The sequence below is a fragment of the Lolium rigidum genome, chromosome 5, assembly GCF_022539505.1.
Source record: "Lolium rigidum isolate FL_2022 chromosome 5, APGP_CSIRO_Lrig_0.1, whole genome shotgun sequence".
In the NCBI taxonomy this organism is placed as follows: Eukaryota; Viridiplantae; Streptophyta; class Magnoliopsida; order Poales; family Poaceae; genus Lolium; species Lolium rigidum.
Window position 1 is genome coordinate 138,344,750 of NC_061512.1, and position 12,456 is coordinate 138,357,205.

General features: G+C 42.7%; 1 long non-coding RNA gene across 1 annotated transcript; it reads right to left on the reverse strand.

The window, feature by feature from the left end:
• Window positions 1-9,128: 9,128 nt before the first annotated feature.
• Window positions 9,129-9,610, reverse strand: LOC124651169. Its single transcript, XR_006987298.1, has 3 exons — window positions 9,575-9,610; window positions 9,281-9,493; window positions 9,129-9,201 (listed from the first exon to the last, which is right to left on the reverse strand). It is a non-coding gene; the product is annotated as an uncharacterized LOC124651169 (long non-coding RNA).
• Window positions 9,611-12,456: the final 2,846 nt, after the last annotated feature.

A 12,456-nucleotide genomic window follows, 5' to 3' on the forward strand; every position in this document is an offset into this window, starting at 1 on the left:
TAAGATACATAAACTTCTAGTTAAGCCCTACCCATATCGGGTATTGTGGGGGTACTTGCTAAATTGGAATGGTATCGCATCCGAATCCAACCATCAGTTTTGGTAAAATTCACCAAGTCATTCACCAGTCATATTCACCTTCAAAAATCTTTCAATAGAATGAATCATCATTCCAAGGTTTTTCAAAGTCATTCATTTCACATGATCCCATCTAGAGTAGTCAATTCTATTTGTTTAGCACTAGCAACTAGTCATGAGGGGTGCTATCTAGCTTATAGCTTTCTAGGCTAAGTTTGATACTCTTGTAGTATTCTATCTCTAGACCAAAGTTAACTATAAAAGCAAGTTATAAATAATCAAATACAAAAGCTTGTAAAGTAAAACCGGGAAATAGGATCATAAGTATAAAGTAAAAAGTAATGGTGCCTTGCTCTTGTGGAGCTTTGCACTTGGGTAGTCTTGCAAGAATATTTGCTGGCCATAATATGGTTTGCAAGGATGTTAGCTTGCATGGGTAAAAGCTTGCAAGAATATCAGCTTGCATTAGTCTAGCTTGCCTTGAGTGGTGTACTGATCAAAGTGGTCTTCCTCTTCCTGGAAGTAGATCTCCTCCTCCTCTTGATACTCCTCGGTACTAGCGTCTAAAATACGAATACGAGGATACAATCACCAAACAATTCATTGGCTATTCCAAACATCACATATATTCACACAAACTATTCTATTCACATAATTAATACAATTTGGTGCATTGGTGGTATTGCTTTCGGGAAGAATAATTTTCTCTCATTTTATATGTATATGATAGTTTCCATATAGTTCTTGAGGAATAATTTCCTCTCATTGAATCTTCTTTAAGATTTAATTTCTCAAACCATCACAGAGGAATTTATGTTGACCTAAGTCAACCATTCATCATCATCATTTGAGAAAATGATTTAAATGAGGTAGGGATACCTCATACCATTTAATAATGCCTATTATGATTTAAATCTCCAAGTATTTCATGTGAGAGTATTTGACCAGGGGTTCAAACTTCATATGATAATACTTGGGACAAGATTTAAATGAAGTGAAACACTTCATATAATTTACACAAGTAAACTAGCATCACTCATTACTATTAAGTGGGTAAATGTGTTGTTTTCTTATTTAGGAAAATAATTTCCTCTCATACTAAATAAGGTGTTACTTTTAACTACTTAGAGAAATAATTTCCTCTCATTATCTTATTAAGATTTAATTTCTCTTATGAATAATATATGACCTAGGTTGACCAAAGTCAACCTCTTCATACTTATCATTTGAGAAAATGATTTAAAGGAGGTGAACACCTCATACAATTTAATACCGACATAGTAATGATTTTATATCATCAAATAATTCACTATGAGAGTTAATAGACCATGGTCTCTACCTCATGTAGAATTACTTGAGACAAGGATTTAAATGAGACCAAAGCATCTCATATGATTTAATAAGTAGTTTTGAACAATTCAAAACTACTATGAAAGGTTTAATATTTTCAAACCGAGCACCTATGGGTCATTAATACATGTGTCATCAACTCTCATTGAATCACTTGGATTAATGAATTAAATGAGATGCTACACCTCATACAATTTAAATACTATTATTGAAATAGTTTAAAAGAGCTAGAAATGGCCGGATAGCCATTATTGGAGTTTAGCCCATGATCATGTACAGTACCCATATCATATTTTTACATAATCAATTAGAGTATTTGAAAAGTGAATTTTGAGAAGTGGAATCACTCCAAAATTCAAAAGGGTTGATTTTTAATAATTACTCTAAGGCAGAAGAGTCCCTGTCTTGTTTATTTTCTCACTGTAAGTCTACAACATATTTTGATTTGAATCCAGTGGGGTTGGATGGGGCCTTTCATGAGCTTTCTAAATATATTAAATTTGTTGAAATTGGCTCAGTAGATTTTGATCTATTAAATTTTGAAATTGACACCAGTTTGCAAAATAAATGGAAAAGAATTAAACTATTTTGAATTTAAACGGGGGCGGGAACTGAATTGGGCCGGCCCAGCTACGCTGGCGATGCGAGCGGGCCGCCCGGCGGTGGGGTCCACTGTCCGGGCGTTTAACACGCCGAAGCGGTAAGGAGCGATGGTGGCCGTGGGATTTAAAGAGATCGGACGGCCGGGGTTTGTCCCCTTCGTCGACGAGCTCCGGCGAGGGCTAACCCTACCGGCGGCCGGGAGGGTGGCGACGGGCGGCTTACCGAGCGTCCAGCGAGGTCGGCGAGGCGGGCAAACGGACCGGTCGACGACGGCGAGTCGAGGGAGGGTCGCGGCGGCTCCCGAGGTGGATGAAATCGACGGCTTCGTCTTCCGCGTCTCCGGCGAGCTGCGGGTGTGAAATTGGGGCGGCGTGGTGGCTAATGTGCGGGGGAAAGGTGCGAGGAGAGCAAGGAGAGATAGGGGAGCGAGGTGGTGTGGAGTATTGAGGCAGGGGCGCCCTCCTTTTATAGCGGGCGGTCGAGGCCGAGGGTGCGGAGCCGGTCGTCGATGACGATGGCGTTACGGTGGTTTTCGGGCACCGGCGATGGCGGCTCCTGGCTCGGCGACGTCACGGCGGCGACGTGGGGCTTGAAGGTGATGAAAAAGAGGCAGAAACGAGGACGAGCGCGTGCGGTCTCTGTCGCGGGTACCGGCGCACGTCGTCGACGGTGGCGTCACGTACAGGGTTCCCGCGGCGAGATGGCGTTGTCTGGGAGGTTGCAGGGTCCACGGTGAGTGCGTAGGAGAGAGGGAGAGGACGGGAGGAGGTCAGCACGACGGGGGCCAGCGGCGTCCTGTCGCGTCCAGGTTTGCCAGCGTGCGCGTCCTGGCGCGCGTGGGCGTCTCTGGGCGTGGTCTGGGCGCGCAGCTGCTGGTCAATGCCGACGTCGTCTCGGGTCAGCGCGTGCATGGTCAGCTTCAGGAGGGTCAGGGGAAGCTAGGTGACATGTTGATGTGGCCTGGATGGGAGAGGAGAGGGGTGAGCATGGTGAGTGTCCATGGTGGCCGGCATGGGTGGTGTTTTGGTCATGGTGACCAAGAGAGAGGGTGCGGTGGCTTGTACTGGTGATGGGAGGTGTGAGGGAGCTCCGGGGCCTCAGAGATGGTCAGTGTTGGACTTGGTCCAAAGTGAAAATGAGGTATGGGCACAAAGTTTATCCCTGCCTGCAAGGTGCTCGACCAAATGGCCGAAAGAGAAATATTTTTGAATTTTGAAAAATCCTTTTGTGGATCTCATTTATATATTCATAGAAGTGGAATGGTGGTGGGGGTGATCATTTTGGTGAAGTTTTGTGAGATCTCAAAATGTGGTTCATCTTCTCTTTAATTGAAAGTCTCCACTTGTCTCCTCTATTCTGGTCAACCTAGTCAACATGAAGGGTGGTGGTCAACATGAAAGTTGTTGATCTTAACATGGTCTTGGATGACATGGTCAGAGTTGACCAAGTTTGGTTGAAGAAAAGTCAAAGGCAGGGGTGTAAAGTGGGGAAGATTTTATAAATGGATCATATGACCATTATCACATGTATGTGAGTTTTGAATTTTCCTTTGATTTGATTCTTGTTTCTTTGATGCAAATGTGTTTGTTTATCATATATAAGTATTCTACAAGCAAGAGATCAAGCCATGGTGGCCTTGGGTGAAGATTTGCAATTTGGGCTAAGTGTATGTGAGTGAAATTTGGGGATTTTCTCACTATGTGATTTCTCTTTATTTGAATTGACCATTGTTGACTCTAATGTGATTCTTATTAGTTTAGAAACATTTTCAAACCATTGAATCCATTTCAAAAGGTTTTGGTCAAAGATTTGCAAAAATGGCCATAACACATAAGAGGTGATGTGTCACTTTTTATTATTTTTGTAAAGTGTTGATCTTGCTTCACTTGGACATGGGTTAGGGTCAAATTAGGGTTATATGAAGTTTATAAATGGTTGCACATCATTTGGTCAAGGTTTAATGACATAGGGCAAAAATTGGAGAAATGGCTATGTGTCTCATATGCCTCTATGCATATGTTGCATTTGATTTTTGACTTGAGTGTTCTTGGCCCATTTGATGTTGTTGAGTATTGAAAGGGTATATGGAAGTGATCCAACTATTCACCACAAGTCCTAGGGTCAAGATTCTTAATTTCCCAAATTTGCTATTTTACTCTCATTTGCCTCTATGGCATTTTTTTGTTTCTTTTTAATTCTTTTGGAATATCCCTTGGATTTGGTTTGATAGGTACTAGGTAAGGGGTATGAAGATTTCCCAAACCTCTAAGCAATGCAGAAAGGCTTAGGGTAAGGTTTTATAAAAATAGCCATAGGCACATATACCTCATACCATTTAATTTCTTTTTATTTCACTATAATTAATATGGTGAAAGGAGGGGTGAGGTTTAGGGTTTAGTGGGGTTCACATTGGTTCACCACCCTTTAGCATAATTAATAAAGGTAGGGTTACAAGATTTACCTATTAGGGCTATAAGTCCCCATATGTCTTTTATTTTAATTTGGGTTTCTCAAAATATATCCAAAAATGATTTCGGAGAAGGTTAGGGTTTGAGGTTTTTCTTATTTGATTTCTTTCTCTTTGATTTTATTGGGTTGGTGATCTTCACTTGATCACTTTAGGGTTTTAGGGTTTAGCACATAAGCATAATAACACTCATCATGGCAAAACACTAGATTTAAACAAGATCTAAATGTATCAATCTTATTTTAACAAAAGTTTTTGTTGGTTCCAAAATTTGGAACTAGGGAAATTCAATTTGTTTGTTTTGAAATTTTTGGGTTGTTACACTCATGCCGGTCAATTCACAAGGGGGAACATCAAACACCCTACCATAATCTTAGAAGCCGTTGCGTCGTATGATCGTTGGATCTGGCATGCCTTTTTTGGAGTGGCCGGGTCCAACAACGACCTCAATGTACTCAACCAGTCGTCGTTGTTCACTGATGTGCTTAGGGGAGAAGCACCCGTAGTGAACTTCACGGTGAATGGACACGAGTACAACTATGGTTACTACCTTGCCGACGGCATCTACCCCTCCTGGCCGGTGTTCATGAAAGGTGTTACTCTTCCACAAAGTGAAAAGCAGCAAGTGTTTACTGCTGCTCAATCAGCTTGGCGCAAAGATGTCGAGTGTGCCTTCGGAGTGTTGAAGGCTAGGTTCAACATTCTAGCAGTTCCGGGACGCTCCTACTCAAGGCGTACTCTTGGATTGATCATGCGTGCATGTGTCATTCTGCACAACATGATCATCGATGATGAGCGTGGTACAAATTTGGAGAACAACTATGAGACAGTTGCTTCAAATGTCGGCCCTGCAATACACCACCATGCACCACCAAGCCTAGCAGCCATGATTCAGATGGACACCGAAATGAGGGAGTCACCGATGTATACACAACTCCAGCATGATTTGATGGAGCATGTGTGGGCTAATGCCTAGATTATGTAATTTTTTCAAATTTTTATGTAATCTTTTCAAATTTTTATGTAATTTTTTTTATGATGTAATCGGTAACAATTTTAGTTGAATAAAATAATTTCCTTGCATTATTTATATTGTTGTAATCTGAAAATGAAATGCTGATGGCAAGGAGAGAGAAAAGCTGACGTGGAGGAAAGAGAAGTAAAGCTGGCACTATAGCCTGTGCATTGGCACCGTGGGGTGAGAGTGGGGTGAGAGTGAGGAAAAAAGCTGACGTGGCGGGTGAGAGTGAGGCTATGCATTGGCACCAGCCTTAGGAACATAAAATTTCCAGAGGCATTTGCTAATTCTATCAGCCTGTCTGGCCAGAAGACCAGCCTGTCCGGCCAAGGAGTTATTGTACGCATCTTTTGTCGGCCTGACTGGCGTAGAGAACCAGCCAGGCCGGAAAATAATTAACGAATATCCAAAGGCTTTTGGCACTGCATTCCGGTCTGTCCGGCCACAGCCACCAGCATGTCCGGGGACAAGACTTACAGGAAGCAGCTTCTGTCGGCCTGACCGGAGTCTTTCGCCGGTCTGTCCGGCAATGAATTAACACCAGCATTTCTCATAGGACAGATGTAAAGTTCTCTTTCAAGCTTGGGTTTTCCTGGTATGCAATGTCCAATTCCTTCGCCTATCTCTCTTGAAGGTTCATTGCAAGTGAAGAAAAATGCAGATGACAAGTACCAAAGTTTTATCCATTGCGCCAAATATCGAAACGGTTTTTGTGAACTCACTTTATGAGGCTAGTGTTATCCCTTTTGTACCAGTTCAGTAATTTGTTGACCTAAGCTATTAATAAATCCTAATGTTTGGGTATTATTTTTCAGAAAGTCAATACACAATTGGTTTTGGGTAACTTGCTTCACCTGAAGTATTTCGAGATAAAGCTTTTCATACCAAGTTATTATCATCCGCAAAGGTGTTAACGGATTGTTTGCAAAAGTTTGACAACAAATTCTGCGCAATAAAGATTATAGTGATGTCCACGGACAATAGTGAGACTATCCGGCACTTGATGATTGCATACATATTCCACAAAGTATGGTATTCCATATGACGCAAATAGGTCTTGTAAAGTATAGTTTCGAAGTCATTACACAGCTAACTGAAAATAGAACATAAAATGAACTAAGTCTTGAACACCGCCGGGAAACCTTCTACGGGACGAAAACCCGACCATATCCACTAGACCTTGGACCTAAGCATCATCTTCCTCGCCATTGGGGTTGAGTAGTTTATCTTTGATCCTATCCAGCTCGTTACTAGGTGAAAAAATTATTTCACCGACCATAACTTCTCTGGTAGAGTCAACGAGTGTCCGCAAAAATAAAGTAAGAGAACATGTTATGACATGTGCTGCTAGTTCATCATGTAAGTAGAATTTTGTTTTACCTACCTGTGTAATAGTGGTTCTAAATTCATCTCCATCCCATTCTTCCATACATTTTAGGACCCAAAGTCCACATGAGTTTCTGTCATAATACAAGACAAGCAAAAAACAGTAAGTAACATTGCATTGTATATTAATATAGATGAAAATTAGTTGCCCCATGTACTCACCCATCCTTTTGTCTTGGCATTTTGTATTCTTTTATAGGCCAGTTCGAAGGATCAGGAAAACCATGATCTGCTTTTGCTATGTCATAAGCAATTTCGGTTCTCTGAAGTAAAACAAGTAGTTAAGATTAAGTAAGTAATGATTAATATTTTAACAAAATACTTATGACACAGTAAAGTAGTATGAAAACATACCAATGCTTGATATGTATGTAACTGCGAAGAACATAGAGGGAATCTAATACTTGAAATTCCTTCTTGGGTACATGAATCACGACGGTGACCCAAATGCAGATGGCAATGGAGCGGGTTTGGGCGGATATGCCAAAACCAGATCCATGCCCAAATCCACCAACCTCGCTCTGCCCCGCCCACGAAACTATCCATGGCCATGGTTGTCGCTCCAAATCCAAATCCACCGGATATCCAGATATCCATGGATATCCATGTGTTTACACACTATGTACATGAACATAACATATTAGAGCGTAACAACACCACTTTATTAGCATTTCGACAATATTTCTGTAACATTCAGCAATAATTATGTGGGCAATGAATCGGAAGAAGTGGAAGGGAGATGGAATGAGAGCAAGCCCACTGCCCGCCGGTCCGTCTCCTAGGTGGAGCAGAGCTGGACTGCCGGAGGGTGGAAGGGAGGGCTGCCCTCCCTCAGAGGGGGAGGCCATGAATGTAGTGGTAATCATGGGTTACATGACTTAGCGGGCCTTTGGTGATTTTGGCCTCAAGAGAATGGCAGCTAGGCCTAGGTAAAATCATATATCTCACTGACATGTGGGACCCTCATGTCAGCTGGATATCTATTGGATATCTATGGGGTAAAACCTCTATCCATGCCCGCCCCATGAGTTATTAGATATCCGCCCCATGAAATCCGTGGGTATAATCAGCCCACCATACCCGTGCCCTTTGGGCCGGATATCCGTGGATACCCGAATCCATGGATAAAATTGCCATCCTTAGACCCAATGATTGCCATTAACGTTTACAGCGAGATAGTACTGCAATAAAAATGTGTAAGTATGTTTCAATATACACTGAATGAATTATGTACACCATTGCATTGCATGTGCTCGTACCTTCGGTATATGGAAATACTCGTCCATGCATCTGTGAATGGCTCGATTCTTCTCTATTTCGATCTGGAGGTGGCCGGGTGGAAAATAATCTCTACCCCTCGTCCTCCCTTCTATGAGATGCGTTGACCTCCATGTGGTGGATAGGACACGATCATCTGGAACACGACGAGACAAGTGTCGCACATAAGCATTGATGACCTGCAAAATTTATTGGTACACACAACTAATTAGCCCTTCAATCAAGATAGTTATTGTGTAATACAACGGGGATAAAAAAATTGTTTTTACATCGCCTATCAACCAGTCATGGGTTATAATAGGTGCAACATGGTGGGCAGTCAGCACGAGTCCTTCAGAACAGTAAACTTTTTTGTTGCGGCATCGGGAGCACTTTGATAGTTCTTTTACAAGTGACACGGCAGCTTCGACGTGATCTTCAGTCAAATCATTTACCTGAAGTAGTGCATCTAATGAATGGAAGTTACCTGCAACGAACAAGTAACGGGTGAACTGCGGTTAGTGAAATGCAAAGGTCGTTAAGAAATTTGCATGTGACACGAACAAACTTACCCTCAGAATTTTTCTCATCTCGGATTTGACGCTTGTTTGCCATTTTTTCAGACAAGTAAGGGGACCGGACCTTTGCGGATGGCATGCACTTCCGCTTCTGAGGTTCATTTGGCTTTCCAGATACAAATGCTGAAGACGATAATGAGGATGACGATCGAGCGGGAACATCATTTGTAATTTCGATAGGATCTTTTTTGTCACCCTTGCTGCAATTAAACAGTACAGATGGTTGAGGATGATCGATCATTAATTTGCGTGCAACAGGTGGTGCAGGTGTGCTGCCATTTGCATTGTCTAGCTCGTCCTCGTTAACATCATCGTCGTCAACATCCTCGTCCTTCTGAACTGATGTGAAGTACTTTGATGGATAAACTCCCTTCTGGCTGCTCTCGCTTTTCTTGTCCCCTTCAGACGTGCCTTTGTTCTCACGTCTATAAATGATCCCTTCCTGATTTAACTTTGCAATAACTCTCTGCAATGGAAAAAAAATGTGTCATGGCAGGTCCAAAATGAATGATCCGTGCATAATTAAACTCGCCACGTTTTTACCTCTGCGCATGAATCTGCTATAGTTGCAATCTGCTTACGGACAAGAGTAAGCTCCCCAGCCATGCGATTAACCCTTTCCAAAAGTTGCTCCATGTAAGGGGGGTTTTTCGCAGGAGTTTTTGTGGCCTTCCTTCAAACGGATGTTTTTCTCCCAACACTATTTCCTGTGTTTATTTTTGAGAGTCTATGCTCCGCAGTAATATCATTGTCAATCTGCATGTTACAAAATCAAATTATTTATTGTTGTTAAACATGAGCTGCTGAAACAAATATGAACAAGAAAAAATTGTTTACATTTCCCTTCCCACGGCCATATTGCGCGTCGGAGGCGTCTCTCTTCTTCCCTTCTACTTCGGTCCAGTTCTTCATCAATGGGTACATACATACCAATGGGTTAAAGGCTGGTGCACCAGGAGGTTGCACCTTCTCCCAATACATGTACTGCAAAGAAAAGATATTAAGAATGACTAAGAAATAGTTGTGACCAAAAAACTGCAGTTAAATATTACCTGACTAAGAAATATTACGGTTTACCTGTAATGCCGCCATGTTTCCTTTTGGCCACTGCCTCATTACTCGTCCACCTTTACACTGCCTTATGCCCTCCAAGGTGTACTCCAGAGTGAATGAGTTCCAGTTTATCTTCCTAGCTCGATCGAGGTCTTCTACCAATGCATACATCGGCTTCGAAATTACCATACTAGAGTACGGTACAAAATCGTCATCCGAGGCACCACGAAGCTCAACATCCAATATTAAATCATCAATTAAGAGATTCTCTGTTGACGGATCGAGCCACTCAGGTGGTATCCGTCCCTGCGCTTCTTTGCCTTCTTGAGAAATTATGGCCACGGCGTTCAAACCTTTGTCCTCTAAACCAAATAATGCGTAGATTTCTTTGCCTCCTAGGGAAATATGGTCCTTTCCCTCATTTAACCCAAATGTACTTGTTTCAAGATCAAAAGCTTGCACTAGAAACTTCAGCATAGACTGTCGCATCTTTATCCTTGGCATTTCGAGCATACAATGTACACCGGAGCGAAAAAGTGCACCTCGTTGTTCGTTTGACATGTTGTCAACAAAGCTGCACCATTTTTCAACCGAGCAAGGAACTTCGTCAACTTCTTCCATCCTGTAGATAACATACATGATTATAGCAATTATAAATTGGCAATTGTGTTTAAGGTGTCAATTTAACGAAAAGTTTTGTACTTTTTGGTGGTGATACTACGGGTGTAACAGTAAAAAAAAATGGGACTAGAACAAGGTGATGCGAGAGCGGTGTATAATTAAATATAAGCATCCCTACTGATTCATGAATTTTAAGTACTGAAGACATGGAAATATAAGTAATACTGTCTCAATAGAATAATATCTTAGACTTATTAACTAAGGCAGGATTGCTAATACAACGCCATTACCGGACATGCCGGCCAATGCCCCGGACAGGCCGAAACAGCAACGGACAGGCCGGACTAGAAATCCCGGACTGTCGGGCATGCGCGCCGGACTTGCCGGAGACATTGACGGACTGGCCGGCGTGTAGGGGAACGGACTGCCCTGTCGGGAGCTCAACGGACTGGCCGTCATGGTGAGCAACGATCAGGCTAGTAGTGCATACCCGGGCTGTCCGGTAGATCCGTAGGATAGTGATGAACCCTACTCTGAACCCTAATAACCTATTTTCGCCATTGTTTACAGATTACTATGATCTACATACGCAAAGGATTGATGAACTTGTACTATTGCAGAACCCTACCATTAATCTACCTGCCACATTGATGAACCTTAGGGTTGATGTGTAATACCTTGTAGGATGCTTCCAAGTTGTAGATGATGCAGAACTTGGACGCGACGTGAGTGGTTTCGACGGCACTCGTCGGAGTGGCTCGCCACGACGGGTCATGCACCTCGCTTCGAAGCAAGGCGGTGACCGGGAGACTTTTTGCCGATGGCGGCGGTGTCGCGGTGACGAGTAGTGGATTTGTTGCGTCGTGGAGGTGGGGCGTATATATATAGGGCCAACATGTCTCGGATGGAGCGGTTTTGTCCCACGTAAATCGGGGTATTTGCAACAGATGATTACGCCGGACAGTCCGGCCAAATAACATATCTTGTCCGGCGATGAAGGCCCTGCCAATTCGCGATTGGGCCGGCCCGTGAGTGCAAAACAAAAAATAAGACGCCGGACAGTCCGGCGTATAGACAGCCAGACTGTCCGGATAAGTTTAAATTACCAAATTATTTTTCATTCATATTTGTAACATATTTTATAATTTTTTTTGTTGAATCATGTGAAATATATCTATTTTAACTCGGCGAAACAAGATTGGACCATTTCGAGAAAGTCAAAAAAATCAACTTCTCAGAAATCGGTCCCATAGGTAGGCCTAATAGAGCCATTTCTAAAAAGATGATTTTTACAACTTTTTTAAAATCAGAAAAAAATAATAAAAAAGTTAATATACCATAAAGTTGACAAAATTCAGTGCTGATCGCGTGAAGGATGTGGTCCAAACTAGGGTTTTCATGCAATACCGTTTTAACCCCAAAAACCCTGGTTTCGGCTCCTTCGCACCATGGGGTGACCTTGGAAAGCACACAAAAATGGGAAGACCTTAGGAAACATGTGTGCGACATGCCACCATGCAAGTGTGCCATATATGGCTCCAATCGAAGTTCGCCGCCGCCTCCGCTCGAAAGAAGGGTTTTAGGGTCAACATGGGTCTAACATGGCCTGAAATACATGTAACCACCTCGGATGGGCCAAATATTTGGCACACTTGTGCATGGTGGGATGTCCCACCCTTCCTAACCATGGTTTTCTAGGTTGGTTTTTTTTTTCGTGGTGATCCCATGGTGGGGAGACGCCGAAACAAGGGTTTTAGGGTCAACATGGGTCTAACATTGCCTGAAGTAGATGTAACCACCTAGGATGGGCCAAATATTTGGCACACTTGTGCATGGTGGGATGTCCCACCCTTCCTAACCATGGTTTTCTAGGTTGGTTGTCTGTTTCATGGTGATCCCATGGTGGGGAGACGCCGAAACAAGGGTTTTAGGGTCAACATGGGTCTAACATGGCCTGAAGTAGATGTAACCACCTAGGATGGGCCAAATATTTGGCACACTTGTGCATGGTGGGAAGGCCCACCCTTCCTAACCATGGTTTTCTA